Consider the following 26419-nt stretch of genomic DNA (forward strand, 5'->3'; position numbering starts at 1 on the left):
AGAGAGAAGTATTAAACATGCTTATTCCACTTCAGCCATTAACTATTTTTAATTTTTAAGCAAGTTATTACAGCTACTATAATATTATAAATATTATATTACTCATTCAGAAAGATTAAATATCTCAAATAAGAAAAGATATTCTCATTGCTGCTTAAGTATCTCTTTGTTATCTGCTGCCTGGCTTTTCTACCCTTCCTCCATGCTTCTCTGGGATTCTATCCTAGAAGGTACTGGTTGACCTCAATTCCTAAGCAGAAGCTGAAGTACCTTGCATCAAGCAGAACCAAGCTCTGGATATATCTTAGATCAGTGAAAGGATACTGTGAGGCAGTTTAGGTATTAGGTCCACGACCCCTCTCAACCAACTTAAGACTCTATGACACATTGATCTCAGCCTACAGCCATACTGATTTTTGGGCTCCAGAAGAGATCTAGAACAGTTCCAGGAAGTAACACCTGGCCTGGATCAGAAACACCCCCTGAACTGGGCCAATCTGTGCCATTTCTGGGCCCCATTTCTCTCTGCTTGTTGCCTCAGGCATGCGTGGTACTGACACCGTGCTGAGCAGATGAGTCCCACTGCAGGGCACAGAAGGGCTAAAGCAGCACTGTAGCAATTAAGTTGTACATATTACGTGGTATTTTCTTATAACGTAAACCTTTTAAATTGGGGAAATGATCCTTTATGGTTTGTGTTTATGCAGCACCACCACCAACTGCATAGGTTAGATCCAGGATCATAGGTGTTGCTACAGTGCAAATCAACAGTGTGCTCACTACTACCGGTGGGTGGGCTCCCTTTCCAGACCCTAACACTCTTTTCAGGATGAGGCTTAAGAATATGCACATATGACTCACAAGTGGAAGGAAACACAGTTGATCAAACCACAGAAAGGAAAATCTTCAACTTCTCACTGATGTGGGAACCCAAGAACAGTTTCCCGCTGTCTCTGTCAGAGAGGAGGACCCACCCCACTTGGACGTGGCTCAGACACCAATTTGTCATCATACAAAGTAGTTTAGGGACAGAGGCTTGTTGGGACTTGGAAGCAGCAGAACTGCTTGTTCCCTGATCCCACTTTCTACTGCAAGAAATGTTTCTAACAACCTGCGATTCATTCAATTAAAACCTTAATATGTATCCTTTGCTTCCATCCAGTCAACACAGTGTTTGCTTATCACAGACCTTACTTGCTTCCCACCTTCCCTGCTCGTTCAACAGACAGGTCTCTGAAAACATTCCTCCTTTTGAATGAGCACCTGATTCTCGTGTCCAGGTGCTTCTCTCCACCACACTGCATACAGCCATTGTAGAAACAAGGCAGACAAAAACCATAGCTCTGCCTCTCAGCACAGCTCCGTTACCTTGCTGATGGAAGTTATCAGTCTAGAGTTGACGGACTTTAACAAAACGAGCAGGGAAGAACCTGTGTATGGCTGAAGAACAAGGACAACAAGGAGACAGAACAGCAGCTTTTCAGTCAAGAGCAGCATGCCATGCTCTTTAGGAAACAACAAGTTCAACAGTCAGTCGATAAAGAGCTTGCCACCAGAAAACACACTTAGAATAGCCCGTAACTGCCACATATATAAGCACAGCATAAGCAAGAGTCACACTGAGTGCTCCATAGGCTGCGGCACGCTCACTCTGCCTGCAAACATTGGGACCATCTCTCAGAGGTGGCCCTAAGGTCCTGACCAAGTCACCCAAGGGCAGGGACATAGGGACAGACCTCACAAATGCACCTGCATCTGCGGAGCTAATGGATCAAGGCATGCAGATGAAACTGAGTTGTGCTCCTTGGTTGGCACAGTTAAAGGGCTGCAGCCTTCTTTCTCCTTAGGACAGAGAGTGCTTTCCCCAGTCCTCCTTTCCTGTGTTTATATCCCAATTTGCACTTAAGGAACCTGGCCTGAAGCACTTGAGCCATACAGCCAGAGCTGCCTCCTGGGCCCTGCCACTGGCCTAGCAACACTGCTCACATAGGTCCTGAGCAGCACAGCCCACGATCCAGTTCATGCCTGCCAGGATGTTTGTGAGCCTCCTGTTAAAAGATCTAAAGGTAATCACATTTGCAACTGCTTTCCTACATCAAATCTTTGGTAAAAGGTTGTCATAAAGGTTCCAGACTTGGGGCATGAAAGATGTCTGTGATCACAAAAGTGGGTTTTGTTGTGAACTGTTTATCACTGTTTATCCCCAACCATAGTAAATGTACATGAATTTTAAATTCACCCTGGAGCACCAGACAGGCACATCTTCTAAAGAGATCCAAACAGTAAATAAATATGTTGCATAATTATCAAATATACCATACAATTAAAGAGACATGGTCAGGTCCTATTTGGCTCCAAGACTTGGCCACTACACAATCCAGTTCAACAGCAACAGCTCTTCTGCTTTCCCATAAGAGCATCTAACTGTGCCTGCCCTGCAGCAGAGCCCTGACACTGGAAACCCAAAGGAAGGAAAGCACAGCAATGGTGGAAGTCAGCTGTCTCAGCCTGTGCTGTGAGCCAAGGAGTCCACCGCAGAGCAAGAGGTCAACGGGCAAGCATCACGTTCACCTGTGGCTTTATTTGATGCGACATACGAGCCTTTTAGGAAAGAAAGAAACAACACTGACAACGTGCCTTGAATCTCGCACCCTTGGAGGAGGGGAAGTGTGACACAACGGTATCAACGAGCCTGCAGCTGCCACTCAGCCTGCACAGTGAAGCCACCAAGTAAGCAGTTGTAACAAGGATGGCATGGAGCATGTTCTCATCCTGCCTGCACCAGAGCCAGCCCCAGAGAAGCTCAGCAGTGCGGGGCCTGTTGCAGGCTGCAACATCAATCTTCCCAAGCAGGTTGCTGCGCAACCCACGGGCCTCGGCCAGCCGCTGACGTCTCCATGCATCCTCCTCACGTGCAGCTAACTTGATGTTGATGGATTAGCATAAGATGGAAAGCTGCGGCACAGCTCGCTCCCGGCACGCGGGGATCATTAAGATACAAAGGAAAATACGATAAAGCGGAGACTTATCGTGCGCACAGAAGACTGAAGGAAAACGCAGGCACTAATGAGATTAATGCTCCGAAATGATCCTTTACTTCACTATAGAAAAAAATATTCAGTTAGTAAAGACTCCTAATAAGCAAAACAGAGATGTACACCCAAATCTGGACTCTTGCATCCTTAACTTTTGTGCATCCTTCAGAAATGGTCTCAAACATCACCTGATGAGGAACAGTGATAAAATAAACATTTCCCTTCACCTGCTGGAGACATACCACTGGGACACACCAGTTCCCCCTAATCCAATCCAACCAGGCATTTATACCACTCTTATTAGCTCGGTTGCCGAACACCCTGCTGAGCAGCATTACCATTAATTGTTTCTCAAGTGCCAGCTACGCACTCTGCATTGTACAGTACAAAGCAAAGATACAATCTCTGCCCCAAGGAGTTTTACATGCTCAGCAGATGGTTAATGGCACCAGTGTAGTAACAGCGCTGGTACTGGTAGGGGATAGCATTTATAGAAAGTGGAACAAATTAACAGGGCCTCATTATGAATACACTTGGTTTTCCTGGAGAATTTTGAAAAATCTGGTAGTAGCAGTTTTCACATTAACCTGAAAATTTGTATTGAGCTTGTGACCTAAAAAACAGAACCTTAGTTGTTTTTTTGCAAACTAAAGGTTTCAACCTAATTGGAATTTTCCAATGAAAAAACTCACATCCCATCTTTCACTAAACACACAGGCACATGGCGTTGTCTCAGAAAGGTGGAGAATTTTAACTAAGCCAAAAATATTCTGGGTAAAAATGGAGTTTAAGAATTATTATTTTTTAAAATGATTAAAACAGGAAAACAGGAGATGACTTACAGACTTAACAGAAACCAAAGAGCGATGAGCCAGCAGAGTGAGCTCTGTGCCAGGCATGAAGCAATGCTGAAGGCTTTGGGCTGGTACGAAAAGGAACCTGGTAACTTCCAGGACAAGAAGCTCACATCTGTGACAAAAGCTGGGGATGATGACCACATAAGGGCACATGTGATGTACTGCTCCAAGGCCGATAGCAGGTGCCATGTCACAGCACCATGGACGCCCACCAGTGGGGCAGCCAGAGGGGACAGGCCCACAGGACAGCACTCCTCTCTGTGTGTCCTACAGAGCACAAGGGACTCAGCAACCCATGACACCCTGTCCCTGGAACATCTGACATCTGCTTGTGGCTCAGCTCAAAACAGGGCACCTATACTCAACGGTACATGTTCCTGGTTTTGATATAGACACATGAGGACAAATGTCTCTTGTTAGCTGAGACCACAAATTCACCATGCACAGCTGATGCACTTGGCTGGGACAAGCAAGGCCTGAGACAACTTGAATCCGAATTAGATTTCAGCCCATTTTGTCTTACTGCCATTGGTACTGGCTTTACTATCTCAAGAGCTGGAAAGCTGTTCATAGCTTGGGTATCAGCACAGGGTATTTCTATACTCTAAAAGTCAATTATTGATTCTGAAATAGAGTACACATGGGCTGCTCTGAAAGTAATGCTTCCTATTTTATTATGTTTGCCCACGACATCAGAGGCAGATGGTGGTGGTACAGCAGCGGAGGGTGAACCTTCCCTCCAAAACTCCATTCTGTTTTATTGCTGTGTGACAGATGGCAGCAGAGGGGCACTCTGACAAAATGGCATCTGACATGGAAGTGCGTATAAAGCAAAGGTGTGTCACTGAATTCCTCCATGCAGAAATGATGGCATCTACGGATATTCCTTGATGCTTGCTGAATCTTTACGGAGACCAAACAGTGGATATGAGCACAGTGAGCATTGTGTTTCAGCAGTAGTGACAGCAATGTGAAAGACAAGCTACATTATGGACAGCCACGCATATTTCTACAAGAGTAGCAAGCAGGCTCTTGATCACAGCTGGCAGAAATGTATAGTTCACGGCGATGACTATTTTGAAAAATAGTATTTTGTAGCTGCAAATTTGCTCTTTCAAGTAGTATTCTTGTGCTCTTAGTATCTGTTGTAGTTTCCATGGAAACAAACAAGAGGCATTACTTTCAGAACCATCCATGTACTTAAAAATATCTTCTGCTCAGTTTTTCAGAGTAATGCACAGAATGGTTGAACTTGCCGTCTTAGTCTTATTTTGACTTTCTCTGACAATTGTCTGCGATACACCAGACAGCTCTTCCCCAAACACCAAGTCTCTGCTGCATTCTAGAAACACATTTCCACTTTCTTACTCAACAATGACTCACCCTGTATTTCCACATGGGCTTCACAGACCTTTTGGTAAGACGCTGGAGCGGGCACTTTCACTAATTTCACTTGCACTGAAGCTTCTCACGGATGGCAGAGGATACAGGTGTAGCTAGCTTTCAGTTACAGACCCACATGCTAAAATCACAACACTTCATTGCCACAGTTCTACCTTTTCAAGTAAATTTTCGAACATGATTAAAAGACAAGGTCCTTCTACTCCAGCACAAGAACTTAAGGCCTTACAGTTCACTAGAAGCCACAGAAACTCAGTCATTCATGCCATTTCTACAGAGATATGTACTACTATTTGTCAGTAGCTAAAAGTTTGCACATTCAAGGCACAGAAAATACTTGCAAGAAAACAATACCACAGAAGACAAAACACTTTGCCAGCAACCATATTAAGAACAAGAAACGTATAGCCATTGAATATTTAAATAAGTAGACAACAGAATCTCCATCCTATTTACATGAAAACCTTTATATTTCAAAGTAAATTCAACTTAGAAGAGCTCCGAGGCTATCTAAAAATTGATTTGCAAGTGGAATAATTGATAAAACTCTTGGGTCCTCACTTCTGTGTGCTCACATAATGGTAATTAAAGTTAAGCACCTTGAAAAGCCTCTAAAGAAGCACACGGAAATACAGAAGAACCTCTGAGTGGGGACTATGTATTAAACTAATGTTCATAATCATGCTCAGAAAGTTTGCTCTTTCAAAGCTTGAAACAGAAATGTTAATATTCGAGGCAAATAAAAAACCTTAAGCTATTGCAAAAGGCAAATTTGGAATCAAGTATGTAATAGGTAATAAAACTTCAAAGGACTATCGTGCACTCCAATTAAAATGCCCAAAATAGAATTTGAAGAGCCTTGTCATTTCTAAGGAAACTTTTTTTTCCCCACAGATAAACTGATAAACTCAGGTGAGCATCAGAGTACTATTTATTTTAGGAATGAACATCCTCTTTCGTCTGTGCTGCAGTGAAAAGAGCACAGCAACGCAGACCAAAGCGACAATCAAAGCCACTTTAACCTCATCTATCTCCTCCACATTATCAATCTTCAGAAATCTTCAAGTATGAACAGCCAGCACAAAAGAACGAGTTGCCATACACTAAGAGGAACAACAGGAGGTTGGGGGAAAAAAATAAAAATAAAAAATCCACCCTTCCCTATTTCCAGGCAATTAAGTGGAAATGTTCCATTTTTTGGAAGAGGAGTGGTTGTCAGTCTACAGTGTGATATAAGCCACAAATAGGAGCAAGCTCCAACAATTTCTGCACAGCTTGCCTAGGAAAGGCAAAAAGCATCCCTGTAGAAGGTAGAACTTCTAGTCATGACTTCACAATGAATGACCAACGAAGAAGAATGCAGAAAGGCACTTACTACCAGGTTTGACCATACATCTACAGCTCCTAACAAGCAGTCTCACCATGACTGCTTGTTGGACAATGTTATAACTAGAGTCAGTGCACAGCCATGGGCCCTGCTGGGTGAAATGAGCCTTTTTCATTGCAGTCCATAAACCACAGTCATTGAGGACGCATCCTTGCAGTCCTAGGTCATAGCCACATTCAAACAAAAGGAATGGCTTTGGCATGATGGTAGGTCTTGAGCACCAAGCTGGTATCACAGTGGCTTGCAAGCAAAGCAAAAAGATGTTCCTTCCAACAACACACAAAAGTCACAGCAGGGCAGATGGCTATGAGGAGTAATTCTGTAATTAAATCAATCCACATAAAACAAAGTGCATGATATTCATGGAACTGAGCTATTTATATCAGTCCATGGGATTTTATTTAAGACTTGTCCCAGTAACAGAAGAGTATCTTATTTGATTTAGGGACTTGTTTCCATTCAACGTGTGGTCAAAAACTGACTCTCCAGTAGCACAGAACTGAAGAACAACAAAATAAAATCCCAAATGTATGAAAAACACTTTGCTTTATTTGGCATCTTTAATTTTTACAGGAAAAAAAAAAACCAAACTTATTTCCAAAACATTTAATACTTTGTAAATTCTCAGAAATGCACTTATTCTCAGACAAGTTTAACTTTATCCCCCCAAAGCCTGTCCAAAGTTATAATAAAATCAAGATGCTTTTGCTTTTATAAAGACTGTAATGGGAGCGTGACCATTTCCTTCATTAGCAGGAAAATGCATGCATGAGACATAGGAGGAGAACCTAATAATACCTAGATTTGAGGGAAAACAAAAAACAAAACCAGGATAACTGGAACAACAAAGAAAACAAAAGTTAGAGAACTCCATTCCTGTGGCCTGCCAGAGTCTCATTCAGCACCTCTAACAGAGATGAGGACAGCCTGCTGTAGGTGATCTCACTACCCTCCAAAGCCATGAGGTCCCTCATTAAGATTAGGATCTCATCCCAGCCCCTGATACTTAGCATCTTTTCTGCAGATGGCCTGTCGTGAAGCTCACACTGCTACTTTATTTCCTCAAATGCTATTTCAGCCAGACAAAAAAAACACACTTTAATAGGACAAGGCTGCATCTGCAAAGCCTGGGCAGGATGGGCCTCCCTGAAGACAGTTTCCTGAGGGAAGGATGACCACCACAAGACCAGCCCACAGCCTCCTGGCACATCTGGATCTCATTCCAGCTGTACCTACCACAGCTGCAGGGCACTATCCAGCCACCTGGCGCTTTGAGGTCCCCACCTGCTGAACTGGGGCAGTCACTTCATGGGAAGCGATAAATCTGGTAGACCTCCAGACAATACATTCCTAATTCTTCTATTTTCCTACTGGCAATTATGTCAGTGCTTTTCTCATGAGAACAAAATTCCCAAAGCCCCCACAGTACAGCTTCATTAAGGGATCATGTTGAAAATCTGAGAATTCCACTAACTTTAAGGAGCCAGAGTAAAAACATCAGGTATAAAGGAGGCAAGTATGCTGACAGTGGATACAGTACATCAGCACTTACACACCAGCTGAGGAACTGATACAAGCATATGTTTAAATCTCTGAAGAGAGAGACCTAGACCAAAACAGAACTGGAGGAGAAGCTGTTCCTTCCGTGACGTGGCACTGTGTAGAAAGAAATGCTTTTTGCTGTGTTAAAACATCTCAACATTCTCCCTGCTTTTCTTCTGCTTTCAAAACAAGACTTCCACACAGATCGGTGGGAGCTGAATTTAATGTATTAAAGCATGAACAGTTTTCACCTCGGGTGCAGCAGCAGATCAATATGTGTACAGTGGAACCGAGCCTGCAGAATTCACACAGACAATCTCCCAACTACAGCAACCAGCAGTTTGCCAAGGAAAGGCTATTGAAGCCTTTTATAGCAATTCAAGCTACAAAAGGATGTCCCTCTACATACGATCAGCGCAGCCTGGCATATCAAAGCACCTTGTAAGCCTTGGTGCTCAACATCTTTTTTTTTTTTTTCTTTTTTTCTTTTTAAAGCAATTATTGTTCTAACGAGTAACCCTTGGGCAGCATCCAAGAATAAGAGGAACTTCTGCCATGGGATGCCTGGTGCATTCCTCCTCCTCCACAGAGCAAGGCAGTAAAACCAGCAAGCGAGTACCTACCGAAGCAGTGCCACCCACCCCAACACACGCTGTGTCCCAGCAGCATGAAGTGGCCCTGCTGCTCCCAGGAACAGCCCCTCTGCACCTGGGGCTGCTTGGGGTGCCAGCAGGGGACCCTATGGGCCTTTGGCTCTGAATCAGCCACCGCCACACAGAAAAAGGGTTGGGTTCAAAGGCACTTTTAGTGGGTGGACCTAAAGCCCCAGCTCTGGGGAGGTGACCAATGAAACTCGAGGGCATATGTCTGCATGGCTGCAAACACTGCTTATGAGTGTTAATATCCTCACTGACAGCTAAACCTCTCTTTGGCCCTGAATTAATGAATACAACACCTGACAAGAGCAATTGAGGATTAATGGCCCGTAACTGCTTGGCCACCTTGCACTGGATAGGGTCAAGTACTTTAATGTCAGGAAAGAAATAGTTTCTCCCAGCTTGCTGCTGGCGCAATGAGGACCCAATGAGCTCAGAGACATGAGGGCTGGGTGCTTGGAGCTGCCACATTCTGCAGTGGCCAATTGCAGCTTGGTCAGCCCATACAGAGGGGCTCCCAGCTCCCCGTCATTGAGGCACCATCCAAGCCAGGCCCATGGCAGGGCAGCACCTTCAGGTGGGCATAGGTCCATCTGTCTCAGCCAGGGCCAAGATAGTGGCAGCCCAGCCCTCTCGCTGGGCACATCTTACTGCAAGAGAAGGGTCATCCTCCTGCTCTCAGATGCTGCTCTTATACTCCAAAACCATTATGACAACTGCACAAATACACCTTTGGCTCAGTTTTCTAAATTGGAAATGACTCCGGAGTGCTCAAGCCATCCTGCACAGCAGCCAGGCTCCCAAACTACCATGCTCACACTCAAACTATACAGATCAAGCAGCACTCTTCTGATCTGAATCCCTACACAGATGCCCATACATAGCCCTCAACTCTGACTGAATCAGGGTTAGCTGATTATTCAGCTGCTTTATCCCAGGGAAAAAACAAACAAACAAACAGATAATCTGGAGATTAAACCAGAATGACTCTTCCTGAGAAATTGCTTTCTGGAACAAACAGCAAAGAAAAAAAAAAAAGCAAAAAACAACGTATCCAATACTGCTCCCAGGGAAAAAACAAATATCCCAGTTGCCTGTAGGAGAGTCTAATAAAAGTGCTGAGTAAATCTGTAACCACATAGCCTGAGCCTCCTTCCAACTCCCTTCAGACAAACCTTTCCAGGGCAGAAGTAATGCCTGTAAGACCACTGACCACACACAACCTCTGAATGCAGACAGGAATATATCATCACAATAAAATGCTGTGTTACACTCAGGCACATCTTCAGACAACAAAACAGTCTGCAATACTTAAGAAAACTTCTCTCTCAATCTCCCTGTTTCTCAGTTTCTCACATGCAGGTAGAGGAAAGGACTGGGAGAAAGGAGGGAAAGGATGACCCTGTAGAGATGAGGTGGGATAAGCACATGATGGTCTTCAACCTGCTCTGATGTGATAGGAGCAAGAGCTACATGGGCCTGGACATTTCCCACACTGGGATATGTTCACGAGCACATTTGGGACATGGATCTCACAGATGTTTCAGAGGCGCTCCTGGCACACACGGATGGCTGCTTAGCATCCCAGCTGACACCAGCCAGCCTGTTGGCAGGCTTATCCATCACACCGGGGCTTCTTTACATACATTTTAACTCAAAATGTCCCCAGACAGCTCTCACACCTGCTCCTGGGATTCCTGCAGGTCCAGCAGCAGCCACAGCTCTCCCACAGTGTCACTGTCACCATCCCCACCAGTACTGGATCTTCACTACCTCCATCAGCATCCCCTACAGAGGATCCAGGAGCTGTTCAGAATACCTACAGGTATCAGCCCCTGAACACTCATGGAGCTCATACACTGGAGCACATCAGAGGATGGTGAAAAGCAGTAACCTACAAATGCACCTTCCGACCCTTTTTTACTATTTTAGTCCATTTATCCATGTGTCCACAGGGCACACAGCACAGCCTAGTCATGAGCCTGGCAGTGCTTTAACATCACCAGTGCTACAGCGAGGTTCACCAGGGCCATGGAACTCTGAAACATGAGGTCAGCTCTGTAAAGACAGAATGAAAGGAGACCAAACCACGCCTGAGCACATTAGTCATTGATAACTCTTCACTCCAGAAATGCAATATTGAGGGCATTTCACGTATTTCCTGGCAGGGAGATTACATGGTGCTCTTTAAAAATGGATGATCACTAAGATATAAATGCCCATAGCGAAGAACAGCAAGAAATTCCTTCTAACGTACATATATGTATATACACACAGTAGAACTGGAGTATTTTACCTTTCCCCAAAAAAGCAATTGCTGCTGTCAAGTACACCCTTCTATTTTAGCCACATGCTCTTTTTAAGAATAGCTAATCAGAAAAGCACACAGAGGTATTTAATCAGTTTTTTCTTTCTTTAACGACCTCATGTTTTGGTTTGCAACTGCTGCCAACTCACGCTGGGTGGAAATTTAGTACTGTCAGCATTTAATTATTATTTTACCACAGATTTCTCTACCTTCCTACAGCGCAGAAATAGCTAGGAATAAAACACAGCAATGAACTGCTTTTCCAGCCACGAGTGCCTGTGTTTGCCATTGAAGTACTATGCTGGAAGTGACCACTTCAGGACACCCAGAAGCTGGCTCTGCAACCCCCCATGGGGCAGAGCTCCCAAGGCACCCTGCAGGCATCGGCAGGCCAAAAGGAGGGCTGGTGGCTTTCTCCATGAACAAAACACTCCCCTCCTCCACCTGGGAAAAGCAGCTGCGGCATCTGACACCCAGATGAGCAACAGAAACAGAGGCACCTACGCCACCTGCTCAGTATCGACTCTGCTCACAGCACTCAGTTCCTCACAAGCCACCTTCCTGGAGTGAAGGACATGAGCTGAGGAAGCCGCGTGCAATTCCGGTTGTGCCAAGAGAAGTAGAGGGAAATGGTGGTGGTCACTGGGAGTATCTGAATGCCATTTTGTTAGGTTGTGCATTGCATTTGACAGAGCTAGCAAAGGAAATGAGAAGCGATAACTGATAGTGCCATGATTAGATCAGCCACCTTGGGAAAGGTGCTGAAGCAGAGATATTTCACTAAAATAAGGAGAAACCTGGGAATAGATTTCTGGCAAGCGATCACAAAGCAGATATGGCCAGAATTAGAAATGGATTTTGCAGGCAGATAAAACGTAATAGATGGAAGGTAGCTCAAAATGATATATCATGAGGCTCTATAGAGTGACTATAAAGTTTGCTCACCATTATTTAACACATAGAAATCCCAGAAATACTTAACTTCAAAATACACTTGCTGTGTTATTAACTTTAATGAGCAGAAATAAAACAATGTTGCATTCAAGCTTTCTAGCAAAAAAGGAAACTGCCTTCTCCCCAGCTATCCATCCCTGGCTTCAGTAGAGCTGAGTCATTTCACACAAGGTAAGTAGGACAGGAATCTCTTTTGCGGCTTCTATCATGAAGAAAGTTGCTTTTAGAATGAAAGATGACTACTGGCAGTGGTAATTAATGCATTATAGATTACTTCCATAATCTAACCATGCTTCCTTCTGCAGCTCACAGGTGGAGCAGTTTTTTAGGCTAAAGCTATAGCATTTTAGGGGAAGAAGGTTAGCTTTGTTAACTGCTAAAAAGGCTTCAATCATCCTGCTGTCCATGTTTGCATCTCCTCATTAACTGTTAAATTTAAACATAAAGGGAACTAGCTTCCTGCAGTTTCATTGCCCAAGATAGCCAAGAAAGCTACCTGGTGAGTATGCTGCCAGGGGGAAAGGCTGCTATCTGGGTTTGGTCATCAGACATCAGAAATAATTGCCACTAGAAAGAAACACACTGACAACCCATTCTCCACTTGCTCCAGTAGCCACCAGAGGCGGAGATGAGTGCACACACTTACGGGTCTGCACACCAGTGAAGGCCAAAACTGTGTCCAGAGGACCGAACTGGCCCTCTGCTCCTGGCTTGCCTGGTAGAGCTGTTATATTTTGCATAGAGAATTAATGGACTGCATGTTGTTCATAACAAGATATAGATTTCACAGTTACAGCAGTATAAATCTATGCTGCAATGTATCAGTGTGTATGAAGAGGTCATCCCATCTGCTGGCTCCAAAGAGCCTTACGTACATCATTCACACTGGCACATGGGAACACTGACATAAATCACCACGCATATCAACAGAGAATGTGCTTGAGAGAGTGAGGGTGTCTGGGGAAGAGCAAAATATTAACACCGTTTACCTATGACTAGAATACAAATGGATAATAACCATTATCACTGTATCAATGATAGCAGTGGAGCACCAAGTCTTGCATTCATAAAATCAGATGTAAGTGCCGCTGTACCCCACAGGAGCTTTCCACAAATGCACAAAAGGTAGACTTCAAATACGAACCATCTACCCTGATCAAATGCTGAGATACTCACTCAAGCTGATTGTTTCATAGATATCAGCTAAAAAACAAAGAGTCCATAGATTTTGGCATGAAGTAGAACAGGCTTCACTTTTAGCCAGCACTTGTTCCCACACTGGAACCAGAGGAAGGCTGGCAGGGTTTTGCAAAGTGTCACTCTGCTGGTTTCAATGCCTGCAGAAGCCAAGCCACTTCCCCACTCACAGATGTGGCAGACCCCCCTTTGGCACCCAGGCTGCAATTCCTGCTCACTGGGTTTGGAAAGAAAAGCTTGATTCCAGCTCTACCATCTGGGAGACTCTACCAAAACAAAGTTCTACTTTTAAAGTAAAACAAGGTGTGGGCTGATTCCTGCCTTTTTTTTATCATCACTGTTTTGTCTGAGCAAGAGATGGGAGGGTGGTTTCTGTCTCTACTGATCAATATTCATGTGGTTCCCATTCATTCACGTGTTGAAACTGTTTTTGACAGTATAAAATCTGCTGAACATAGGCAGGTTAGCAGCAGCTGCTAAAGAAATGTCAATAATTCCATGCATACTCTCCAAATCTTCCCCATCTTCATATATAACTAGCAGGCAACAAGAACTTAAAAGCATGTAAAACACGAAAGAGAGGCAAACAATTATACCAGTGTGGGGACTTCCGCACTGATGCAATTTCTGTTCCTAATGCTTTATTCAGGCTGTGGGTTTTCAAGGTCAGGAAGAAAATCTCTTTTCCACACCATACCTAGGATGGAGCGAGGCACACAGGTCCTCACTGACCTGCTAGCCCAGCTCTCACCCTGACATGGAAACAGTATCTGATAGTAGTAAGGCTGTAAACAAACTCAGAATGAAAATTACTATGGGGAAAAAAATTAAGGAGAACAAAAACTGCTCCAGATTGCAAAAGGACTCCTGAGCTGCCCACGTCACACCAAAAACAGCCATCCTCATTCGAGTAGAAAGAAACTCACACAAAAAGGCAAGAAGGAGGACAGCTGGCAGGGAATAAACAGCGCACACAGTGCAGGGAGCAGGCAGAGCCCATTAGCGTGGGATATAATGCTCCTATGGAGGATGAGCAACTGGGCAACACTGATACTATTATCAGCAGCATAGCAATGGCCATGTCGTGGAGCCCCTTGATGGAAGATAACACTGACTAGCTGGTATAAAAATAAATAAATAATCCTTCACTGCTAGCACTGAGGAATTATCTGTCCCCTTGATAAAGGGTTCAAGGCCCACATAATTATTCATAGCTCATGCCTCTGAAGAACACCATGTCACTCCCTTTATCAACTCCAAATACTGTTTGCTAAGTTTGTGCCGTTCCTCCATCCTGGCTGACATCTTGCCCTGCAGTGGCTCTATGAGATGCCGTCTTCTGGCCTTCCCGGTCCTGAAACAGCAGCTTTGGACACTCTGATCCTTCCCACATCCCCATTCCCTATCACTTCTGAACAAACTTCCACTCACTCTATTGCTCAGGTCTATAACCTCTTTCAGCTCTTCCTTGCTTCATATCCTTCCTTTTTTTGGGATACTTTGGCACAGACCTCCAGGTAGTGTAAATCAGAGTAATTCCACATACTTCAATAGCATTGTACCAATTCACAAGACAGCTTATGCTCCACTGCTTCTAAAAGCAAATACACAGATGGACAAATAAAAACTCTCAGCCTAATCTCTCAGCACCTCCTGCATTTGCAACTGATCTGCTAGAAGCCACTCTGTCTTTGACACATCACTTCCCAAAGACCCTGGTTGGCCCTTCACTCTTCACCTGCAATTCACAAGTTTTTTGCCCACCCCCAGCTGTACTGAGCTTCTCCTGCTTCCTGAATACGCCCTGCATAATTCAGACTCATATAGTCATTGAGTCCAGCCATCAACCTCACTGGCCTAAACCAAACATGTCATAGCATAAACTGATGCCAGTGATACCATAATAAGGCCCCTTATACTTTCCAGACCACATCAGTAGGTTTTGCAAAGGCTCAGAGCTTGGCAGACAGCATCTCCACCTAACCACGGCTATCTTTGTCTGTATGTTTGTAAAAACAAATAAGTAAATAACAGGTTGGGGTTTTTTTTCCCTAATTTAATATCTATCAGAAATAAATAAATAAATAAACTCTTTCTGAAAATCAAACCAGTACCTGCATTTGGGTTTTTCTGTTCCTGGAGAGGTGTCAGACTACAGGGCCACAACCAGACCTTTAACGAGAGTACTAAGGAGTTCACCACATGCACAATGCCAGAATGATTAAATGTTAATGAAGTGAAAGTGTAAGTATTAAGTGAATTATTAAAATTTTGTTCCTCTCCACAAAGCACAGAGTGAGAAAAACCCAGTGAAGATAGTGATAAAAATAGGATCAAAACATTTGGATCCTTTCTCCACCTTCAACAAAAAAACAAAAAAAAAAAACCCACCCCCCCCCCCCCAAAAAAAAAAAAAACAAACCAAAAAACAAACAAACAGACAAACAAACAAACAAAAACTTACAAAATCAGCTATTAAAATTAGCATATTAATTGGCTGGCTGCTGCAAACGATCTACTGTAAAATCCTTATGGAAACAAGCTGGAGTTTGGGGCACAGCAAGATTTAATCCAGTTCTGGGAAAGGACTTCAGCTCACTACCATCTTCAGTGATCCCTTACACTCCCTCATGCCTCTGCTTCTTGTCAGGGTGAGCCCGGTGGCCATGAATTAGCAGTGGGAGGAAATGAGAGCAAGATCAGAGAGGATGCTGGGCGTTACTGAGGCAGAGGTTCTGGTGCACGGAAGGCAGCAGAAAAGCAGCCCCAAAACTGCACCCTGAGTGGTGGTGCATGGCTGCACTCATCAAGGTCAGGCTGAAGGAGGCTGCTGCTTTGAGAGGTCAAGTGCCAACAGGCACCATGACTTCTGGTCCTCCTCAACAAACAAATCCACACCAATAAAGGACCAGAAAGACGTAGCCTGTATACATCTCCTCCTGACAGTTAATTCAAGAGGTTTAGGAGTGCTTTCCACACATATAACATGTGTGTATCACCCACATTGATGAGGCAGCAGGCCAGAGCTGCTGCCATGCTGCGCTAGTCACATCCCCACCATGGGGAACCCCAGAGTCCACACTGGGAAACACATGCCAGGCTCTGCAGGAGATAACTGGGGGGTGGGGGACGATGGCTGCTATTGCCTTTTAACTACACAGCACCCAAGATGCAGACAGGGCCCAAAGAAGGCCCCAACCATTCATCTGTCACTAAAAGGCTTGCAGGGCTTACCAGTCACCCTCTGCTCACATGCAGGAGCATTGCAGCTGAAGCCAGGGAGCCACTCCCACTACCTGATCACAAACACAAGAAGTGATTCTTATGCTTAAAGAGAAAATGAGGAGAGAGCAGCACCCCCAGTTAAAGACCACCCCTGAGCACTCAGTGTCCCCACCACAGCACAAGGCACAGAGGTCAGTGATAACAGATGACCAGCAGCAGCTGGGGTAACACCAGGGCAGCAGTCCCATGCAGCTCAAACTACCTAAAAAGCCTCGCTGAGCTCTACCCACCACCTATGCCCATCAGCAGGCACTTCCAGCATGGGTCATCCCACACTCTGTGCCCAACCATGGGGTGCCTGGCTCCTCCCTGGGCTTTGCACATAACCAAGGTGCAGGCCTCTGACAGTCAACTTCAGGCCCCAGCAAAGGTACTGAGCCTTACAGCAATGGCAGTCAGGGTCCAGGTTGCCCTGGCTCCTGACAGCTGAACTTCTGGCATCTTAAGCAAACAAGAACTTCCAAACTCTATGGAAGAGCCATCCTCTGAACACTGCCTCTCCTTACAGAGCTTCATGCTGGTTTTCCAGAACCAGCTGATTACTTCTGAAAAAACACAGCCATAATTTTCACATTTTACAAGAAAATGCTGCTTTATCAGATCCCTTTTTATTATTATTATTCTTGTTAAGTCTGACTTTGGCTTGGTCGCAGCAGTAGGTAAGAAGCCAAGTGCGGTTTCACAGACATATTTCAAGCTGCCAGCCAAGGCCATGCTGCACTGCGTTACGTCTCAAGTCATGAACTGGCAAATTCCACCACTGGGCAGGACAACACCACTCCAGTCCTATTTCAGCTCCTGGAGAGCCCTCAGCCCCAGCACCCCCTTCTGCAGCCACAGCCCCCTCTTCCACAATGCCCCACATCAAAAATTACTACGTGAAGCAAGCTGAGCAGCTCCTGACAAGTTTATGCAACTGTTCCATAGTTACCACTCCCAAAATCCTCTATAGACGTTCAGTCTAACACCATAAACACTCTGTTGTGAGCTGACAGCAGAGAACTGGTGCTTATTTCCCCAAATCTTCCCACCTGCAGAAACACAGCAACTCCCAAGCCACAGCTGCACAGTCAGCCCAGGCCTTTCCATCTCCACGTCCCACCCAGCCCCTGCTAATTAAGGAGTCATTTACTGACTTGTAATCTTGGGCAGCCCCTGTGAAGTGTTACATTTCAGTTTCCTATGCTCAATTTCCATGGATATTTTATATGTATAGAAAGGTGATTTATGATCCAGGATAAAAGGCAGCTAGGAGCACAAGGATTGATCCTGTTAGTAAAATAACTGGCGCACTTTTTGATCTTCCTTTCTAAGGGAGAAAAAAATCACCTGTGAGTATCCACACTGAATATTCAAACCATTAATTAGGCTTAGAAAGTATAAAACACAAATTGCACGGTTTTGAAAACGTAGCCCAGAGAGCTTGAGGGGGAGGAGGGTAGTATAATAAAATTTTAAAAAATAAATAAAGCAGGCAACACCGCAAGAACTGTACTTCTTGCATTTCACCTGGCAATGGCTGGCATTGCAGGACTTTTACTACAACCATTAGAGCCAAGTTCAGTTGCAGAGACCTCAAGGACCACCAAGGGTAAATCCAGAGAGCACCCAAGCCCATTTTCTTCCTTCACTCGGAAAGCAAGCAACCAACACACTTCCTGCAGATAAGGGTGCTCCCAACAACAGGAAATTCTTTCTAGACGCAAGCCCACTTTCGCTCCAATGCCAGGCTTTCCCCATGCACACTCCAAGCAGCACCTGGCTAGAAGGGAGGCGAAGTGCAGCCCCAGGGCCACTTGTCCACATTTAGGGAAGGGGCTGGCACTGTCCCTATAGGAGGCTGAGATGCCCCTGCAGGATTTGCTCTGCTCCATACTGCTTGATTGCCCAATAACACAGAAAGGAGAAGCTGCAAGCAGAGTACAGGGAGGGCAGCAGAGATTGCTGGAGATTTCAAAGCAATGCTTTGTCCCATGGTGAAGCACTCAGGTACTTCTCCCACCTTGGTCACTGCAAAGTGAGGATGGAAAGGAGCAAGAAAATAAAATGTTTTGGAGAAAATGCAGCGGACGCTCTGAGACATCTTCATCAAGGACACCAGAAATCATCTCCTGCACAAGAAAATAAGCAGAAGCACTGCAGCTTTTCTTGGGAGTTTGCTGAGGAAACCTCTCTGCTGTTCTGAAGCAAAATTCCTCTTCTTCCATACACAATAAACTCTCGATAGCCCAACAAAGTAAAACTTTAAATGCCCAAAATAACAGCCCTATTTTCTCATGCTGCACTCGTACACAATGAAGCACGCGTTATTCTCCTATCTACAGTTCTGTCCTCAAACTGCACTCCACAACCAACAGGCGATTTTTCACTAAAACCAATTGCAGTGGCTGCCCATAACCCCCTGCTTCTCATCTCTCTCAGGTGAGGTCGGAGCCGCGAAGCAGCCCTAACGCCCGGCTCCACACCGTTCCACCTTCGTATCATTTTGCTACGGGGAGGAACAAAGGGCGCTGCCCGCCCCGAGGCCGCTCCCTACACACGGGGCCGCCCCGCCGAGCGCTGCCCGTTCCCCCGGGGCGCGGCCCAGGCCGGCGGGCGGTGTGGCTGGCTGCAGGATGACCTTGGTTTGACAGCCACCTTCTCGGGTTCCAACAGATGCTGTGGGAACGGCAACAGAAGCCAACGCGTTCTGCAGCGCTTTTTTTTTTTATGCACCTTTTTTTTTTTCTTTCTTTTTTTTTTTTTTTTTTTTTTTTTTTTTTTTTTTTTTTTTAAATAAATGGGGGGAGTCTTCTCAGTTTCCATGACAACACTGTCTCCACTTGTCTGTTATTAGATACCATCCGCTTCCCGTGTCTAAATTTCTGAGCCAATCAGCGCAGTGTTTATAGCTCTCGCAGCTCCCGGGACGGCCCCCCCGAACACGAGGGCCGCTCGGGGGCGCGGGACGGGGTCGCACCTTCGGGGCCGCCGTTCCGCGCTCACCGCCCGTAAGGAGCACGCTGCGGGAAGCCGGCGCCCCGCCGCCCCGTTCAGCGCGCCCGTAGAGACGTGGCGACCGTTTATTACCGCACGACCTCGTTTCTCTCGTGTTTGTTCAGGGTTCGCCCCGAGGCACAGCGCCCCGGAGAGCCGCGGGCCGGCAGCGCAACGCCGCTGGGACGGCCGTGCCGCCGCCACGGAAGTTTGGGGAAGAGAGCAGCGCCGCGCGGCACGGGCTCACCGCTGTGAGCGTACACCCAACTGCCGCCGTGGGGTTACGGGAAACCCCTCCCCGGGCGGCGGTGACGCGCGCACACTCTTTGAAGGCACGAACTCGAAGCAACTCCCGCCGGGTCGGAAGCGGCCCCGCGGAGAACCGAGCGCGAGCGAAGGGCCGGGCGCGGGCAAGCGGCAGCAGCGCCAGCACGCCGTGCCCCCGGCCGGGCCGCCCCGGCGGCGCCCTTCACTGCGCGCGGGCGGCGGGAGGCGCGGGGCGCCCCGGGCAGTGCCCCGCCGCCACGGGACCCGACCCTGGCAGAGCCCGCGCGACGCGCCACGCAGCCCCCTTGAGCACGGCGCGGCGGAACCCCGCGGGGCAGCCCCGGTAACTCGCGGCGGCCCCAGAAGTTTGGCCGCGCCTCGTCGCCGCCGCCCTGCCCCGGGGTTCGCGGGCAGTCCCTCGCCGCCCGGACGCCGCCGCCCTTACCTCCTCCTCCTGGCAGCCGCCCCTTGCTCCGCCGCCGCGGGGTGGGCTGGGTGCTCCCCGCGGCCGCCCCGCTCCGCGCCCCGCGGCGGGAGGCACCGCAGCCCGCGCCGCCGCCTGCCGGCCCCGCCTGCACCGCCTCCTCCTCCTCCTCCCGCCGCCGGCGGCGTCGCGCCCCGCCGGGCCCTAGCGCCGCCCGCCCGCCCCGCCCAGCTCTGCTCCCCGCCCTGCTGCCGCCCGCTTCGTGTCCAGGTAGGGGCCTTTGGGAAATGATGTCCCCCAGAGATTGGTCTCGAGGTCAGTGCTCTCCATCAGTGACAATGCACTCTGTCGGTGACATGGACAGTAGGATTGAGTGCACGCTCAGCAAGTTTGCTTATGACACCAAGCTGAGCTGACGCCCAGAGGAACCTGGACACATTCAAAAAGTGTGCATGCAGGAACTTAATGAAGTTTAACAGGGTCAAGTGCAAGGTGTTGCACTTAGGTCAGGGCAATCCCAGATATGAGCACAGATCAGGAGAAGAACTCCTTCAGAGCAGCCCTGCTGAGAAGGACTTGTGACTCCTGGCAGATGAAAATCTGGACATGAGCGAGCAGTGTGAGACTGCTGCCCAAAAGGCCAACAGAATCCTTGGCTGCATCAACAGATGGGTGGCTGCAAGGACAGAGAGCCTCTGCCCTCTGCTCTGCCCTCATGAGGCCCTATGTGGAGTTCTCTGTCCGAGCCTGAGACCCCCCAGCACAAGAATGACATGAAGCTGTTGGAGCAGGTCGAGAGGAGGGCAGAAAGATGATCACTGTGAGGTCTCCCCAGAGACCTTCTGCTGGTCTTTGCAGATGAGGTGTTGCAGGAGACCTCACAGTGGCTTTCCACTATTATAAACAGGAGAAAGAGTGACCTGGGCAATAGCTTTAAAGTAAAAGAGGTGAAATTTACATTAGATACTAGGTGGAAATTCTTTACACAGAGGGCGGTGAGGTGCTGGCACAGGCTGACCTGAGAAGCTGTGGATGCCCCATCCCTGGAGGTGTTCAAAGGCAGGTTGGATGGAGCCCTGGGCAGCCTGGTCTGCCAGGGGATAGCCAGCCCATGGCAGGGGTGGGAACTGGGTGGGCTTTCAGTTTCCTCCCAGTGCAACAGCCTGACCCAACCAAAGCTGCTTTATGGCTCTACTCATAAGGAGGCACAGCAGGACTCAGCCCAGGCCCCAGCTGTGAGCACAAAGGGGGGGGGCAGCTGAAACTGCTGGCACTGCCACACACCCGCAGGGAATGGCCAGGCCCGTGCAGGGCATTCAGTCATTCGCTGCAGGTTTACCTCGATTCGTCCAAGCCTATCCTGTGACACTGGAGGTGTATGATTGCTGGGGGGCTCACTGAAAAGCCCCCCATTACTCTTGGTTTAGTTTTGGCACACACAATGATAATGACCATTAGGGTGGGCAGCCCTGCCCCCTGCTGCCCACTCCTCATGGGATGGATGCACTCAGTTTGTCCCAAGCAAACACAAAGCCCCAGTGTTCCCAAGGCAGCTGCCTCAGGAACCAGGCTCATAGCCCTGTCTCCCTGTCTCTCCCAGCCCAGCTTGCATCTGCTGGGACACTGAGCAGAACTGCCTGGGTTGGCCACAATGCACACAGTCCAGGGACAGTTGAGTACTTCAGCACAGGTATTGGCACAGCTGAAGCTGGGGTACTGGGCACCATGTCAGTAACAGACAGCTCTAAATTGTTTTTAAATAAAAATATGTCTGTCTGTAATCTCTCCATATGTGGCAATCATAGAATCATTAAGATTAGACTACTAAGATCATCCAGTATACCCATCAACCCATCACCACCATGCCCACTAAACCACGTCCCTCAGTGCCACATCTACATATTTGTACGTATCTACCCTACTAGAGATGGTGATTCCACTACCTCCCTAGGCAGCCTATTCCAATACCTCACCGCTCTTTCTGAGAAGAAATTTTTCCTCATATCCAACCTGAACCTCTCCTGGTGTAACTTGAGGCCATTCCCTCTCATCCTATTGCCATTACCCGGGAGAAGCGGCCGACGCTCACTTCAACACAAACTCCTTTCAGGGAGTTGTAGAAAGCAATAGTAGTGATTCCCCTGAGCCTGCTCTTCTCTGGACTGAACAATGCCAGTTCCCTCAGCCACTCCCCATTAAGACTTATGCTCCATACCCTTCACAGTTTTGTTGCCCTTTCTCTGGACATACAGATGTCTGTCTTGTAGTGAGGGGCCCAAAACTGAACGCAGTACTTGAGGTGAAGCCTCACCAGTGCTGAGACAGAGGTGTACGAATCTCACAGATGCAGTGGCAGCCTCCAGGCATGGCCCAGTGTTGGCCCTGCTTAGGTACTCCCCAAGCCACACAATTTCTGCAGACACTGCAGGTGCTGTCACCCCTCGCAGATCTGCCCTGCATCAACACTACAAAGGCAGCACTTTTCTGTATGTATCCATGAGCCAGGTAACTCCTGGTGGAAACAGTACCAGTGCCTCTCTGTCCTTAGTTCAGGCCACCTGAATGCTCTGTGCTGCAGTCATACCAACTGCAGCAGCCCGAGACCTCAGCCTGAGTTCCTGGGGAGTGAAGACACATGTATGAGTGTTTCCCTGCCTCGGACTGCTCCCAGTGAGGCAAGCTTCATTATTCTTTCATTCCTTCCTCCTTCCTCCCACTCATGTATTTGAGGCTTTCTTACGTGCTTTGTAACTTTGCTTCCCACCTCCTCTTCATTTAGAGCCTTCCTAAAGAAAGGAGTGTTTTAGGAGACCCACATTTGCAAGGGAAAAATATTAATAGTGGAAACTTTCTCAGCGCTGTATTTTTCCTCTGTCTCCAAGTGCATCTTGTCTCCTCACATCAGCCTCAGTGATTCTTGCTCTCTCATAGAGAGAGCCGCTTTGTTATCTGTATCTGCCAGCTGAAATTAATGAAGATAAAATTCTTACCTCTTTCCAAATGGGGGAGAATTTATGATTTATGCTGCAGAACATTCTCCCATGTCCAAGTTGGCCCGTTTTGCCTGATTCCCTTTCACATTTTGTATTAAGCCTTGCTCTCCTAGGGAGCTGCCAGCCAGCAGCCCCTGTGCTATATTAGCTCATAGCCCTGTGGTGCGAGGCCTCCTCTCCAACTGGAGGACAAATATGTCTGCAGAGAAGTCCTTCACTATAGGGCTTACTCCAGTTCCACAAGGAGAATGGCTGCGCCTACACAGTGGCTGTGGCACTGTAAGACCTTGTGGTAGCACTATCTCACATTTACCAAGGAGCAAAGTCAGAAGCTGCTGCAGATGGGCACTGTGGTGGCATTACCCACTCCCTTTTTCACCTCCAAAGTTATTTGCCAGGACTGTGCTGGCTGGGAAGCCCACAGGGTTAATATCTGCTTCGTGGGAGCCAGTTGACAAGGAATGTAACCCTGGTAGCAAATTGGTCACTATACAGTGCTTGTTCATCCCTTCCAAAATGGCACTTTACAGCTTTACTGATGCCCTTTTCTGTTTCTTGTGTTCAGTCTCTTCACTGGAACATACAGATAAAACTAGGAGAACTTTGAGCAACATCATGTGCTTTCGAGGACAGGGAGATACCAGCAATTTTTACTCTATTTCCCCATTTGCCATTAGTATCTGACTGCAAAAACAGACAATTAAAATATCTCAGTCTACACTTTCAGACACATAATGACTTTTTGCAGTTTCTTAGTGTATTGGATGCTTGATTTGAGTTTTGTTGAAGATTTCCATAAGACAAACATTCATGTACGTTTCAGGCCATGTTCCTATTGCCTCCAGGCGTACAGAGCCCAGTCCTGCCAGTGCTGTGTCCTGGGCATTGCACCATGTGGGACCAAGCCCAGCCAACACAGTGAAGTACAAGGGGATGAGGGTATTGCCATTCTCTTTGATGCCATGAATAAAAGCCCCTCACATTCCCCTTGGACAGTCAGGCAGGCCCTTATGTAACAGAAGGGCACTTAATTATGCACATCTATGTGCTCTGGAACAACTTTAATAACAGTGTAAGAGCCACTTGAGCAATAGACTTGTTTTTATGAACCAGAAGGATAAAACTCAAGTTCTCTGGTGGACAATGAAAGTAGATTTCTTCCTTATTTTATTTTTGTTAATATCACTCTTAAACTTTGAATTATCTGGCAAGCATTAGGGCTCATTAACTTTGTTTCGGCTTGTACTTTGTGTTAATGGGATGGTATTTTGTAACAAATATGAATCACTTGAAGGCTGAGGCTTAAATGTTTAATAAAAGTCATTAGTAGAATTACGTGCTGGGACTTTTAAGAAAGATGATGGTATTGTTATGGTTACTGTTGGACCTCAGCTGTCAGTGGTCTTTGCCAGCCCTCAAGTTCTCACCTTCCTGCAGGCAGGCTGAGGTAGTTTTGCCAAACTTCAGCCAGCCTACCCAGCACAATCACCATGCTCCTACACGGGCATGGGAACAGAGGCATTCAGCTCTCTTGTGCAACCTAAATGATGTTTATAAAATAGAAAAGCCATTTAACCACTGAAATAAGGCACAGCAGTTAAAAAAATATTCCACATCCACTTTATCTTGTAGTCTTGCCAACACGTACTGAATTAGATAACTGCAGATCTGAGCACTTTCAGTTTCTTTGGGGTTCTTGCTCTCCAAAACCTCCATTTAAATGGTTCACTGTGAATTCCCCAGGGTCTTCCATGCCTTCCTTCACAGGCACCCATGTCTTCCCAGGGAAACCTCTCCTCTGAGCCCAGCAGGAGCCCAGCCAAAATATCACAGCAAAGGGCACTTGCTTCAGCTCCCCAGTGTTTCCTCCAAACCACATGCCTGGATTCATCTGTTCTCCCCTGGGTACACTTCCTGACAAGCCAGCGATTGAAGTAGCTCAATGTATGCACACAGTAAACATGTCAACACATCACATTCATAAATTATTACAGGCAATGCCAAATCTGCCACAAAGATTTTTCGACTTGAAGCCAGAGAAGAGGATCTTCAGTGGCAGAAATGCTGGAAGACTGAAAGAAAAAAATAAGGAGAAGGGCTTCTGTTAACTTTGTGGAACTGGGATCCAAGGCAGTATGTGCTTTACCGCCAGAGGGAAGAAAACTGACGACTACTTAGCAGTGACCAAGGCAGATTTTAGAATAATGTAAAACTGCAAGAAAACATTCATAAAGCTGCTCTTGTACTGCCAAGCTTTGTCCTGCGTACCTGTCTGAGGGGACGGCTGGGAAGCAGGCTGCTCTGTGATGTACTGTAAAACCAATTCTCTCATTCCTGTTCTTTGATTCAACATCCTGAACCGTGCTCAGTAGTTACAGGCACTATTTTGGTTGCAGCCAGTAGGATGCAGTCTTCCTGGCCATTCTAGGTCTAGCCTGAGGCCAAACAATTCCTGCTCCCCTCCACACTCATACTGGTGCCCATTTCCCACTCTATTCTCCCACTCTCTCTGTCCCACATCCCCTGTCCTCTAGGTTTGCAGGTACAGCATCTGTGTCTCCAGGTCTGGTGCAGATAAACCACCTCACATCAACACTAACAGTGACCGAATCACCCACCTTCAGGGTCTCCCACACAGCTCTTCCACCTTGAAGATGGCTCTCAGGCTTTGTATCTTTTCTCCAAAAAGGAAACTTCAAAGTTCTTATCCCAAATACTTGACACAAGCAATGGGCCTGTGGTGCTGAGCAGTGGGTGATCAGAGGCCTGCTGGTTACTCTGCCAGGGACAGGGACCAGGAAGCCTAGCACAGATTTTCTCCTCACCCTGTCCTCACATCCCACAGCCCACGCTCTGCTTTGTCAACCTCACCTGGGCTGACGTTAGTAACACAGGCTATCTGGATCACCTCCACTTATTTGTATTTTTGGATTAATATAGCACGAGCTTCACCAAGAGAATCTTTTCTTCTGGAAGCTGAGATCTTTCTGTTTCCAATAAGCACAGCCACGTTATTATTCTACAGTTACTTCATTATCTTTGAGAAAAACAAAAATTCCAAATTTTATTGAGATGAATCAAAGGTGATCAAGATATCCCGTAAAACAGCTTTATGCACATCTTGTTAAATAGTGCAA

General features: G+C 46.9%; 1 protein-coding gene across 6 annotated transcripts in view; it reads right to left on the reverse strand.

Annotated features, from left to right (window-relative positions):
• FOXN3 (forkhead box N3) overlaps positions 1-26419 on the reverse strand; it is a 196348-nt gene that overhangs the window by 156494 nt on the left and 13435 nt on the right. The window contains exon 1 of one of the 6 annotated variants that reach the window (XM_042862658.1): positions 20311-20375. The exons of the other annotated variants lie outside the window; for them this stretch is intronic. The gene's annotated coding sequence lies outside the window, so the exon portion shown is untranslated. Of the gene's footprint in view, positions 1-20310; positions 20376-26419 lie in introns of those variants that run through there. 6 annotated transcript variants of the gene reach the window in all.

This window comes from Lagopus leucura, unplaced genomic scaffold (assembly GCF_019238085.1).
Source record: "Lagopus leucura isolate 7727_CA_CO unplaced genomic scaffold, USGS_WTPT01 Super-Scaffold_1, whole genome shotgun sequence".
Classification (NCBI taxonomy): Eukaryota; Metazoa; Chordata; class Aves; order Galliformes; family Phasianidae; genus Lagopus; species Lagopus leucura.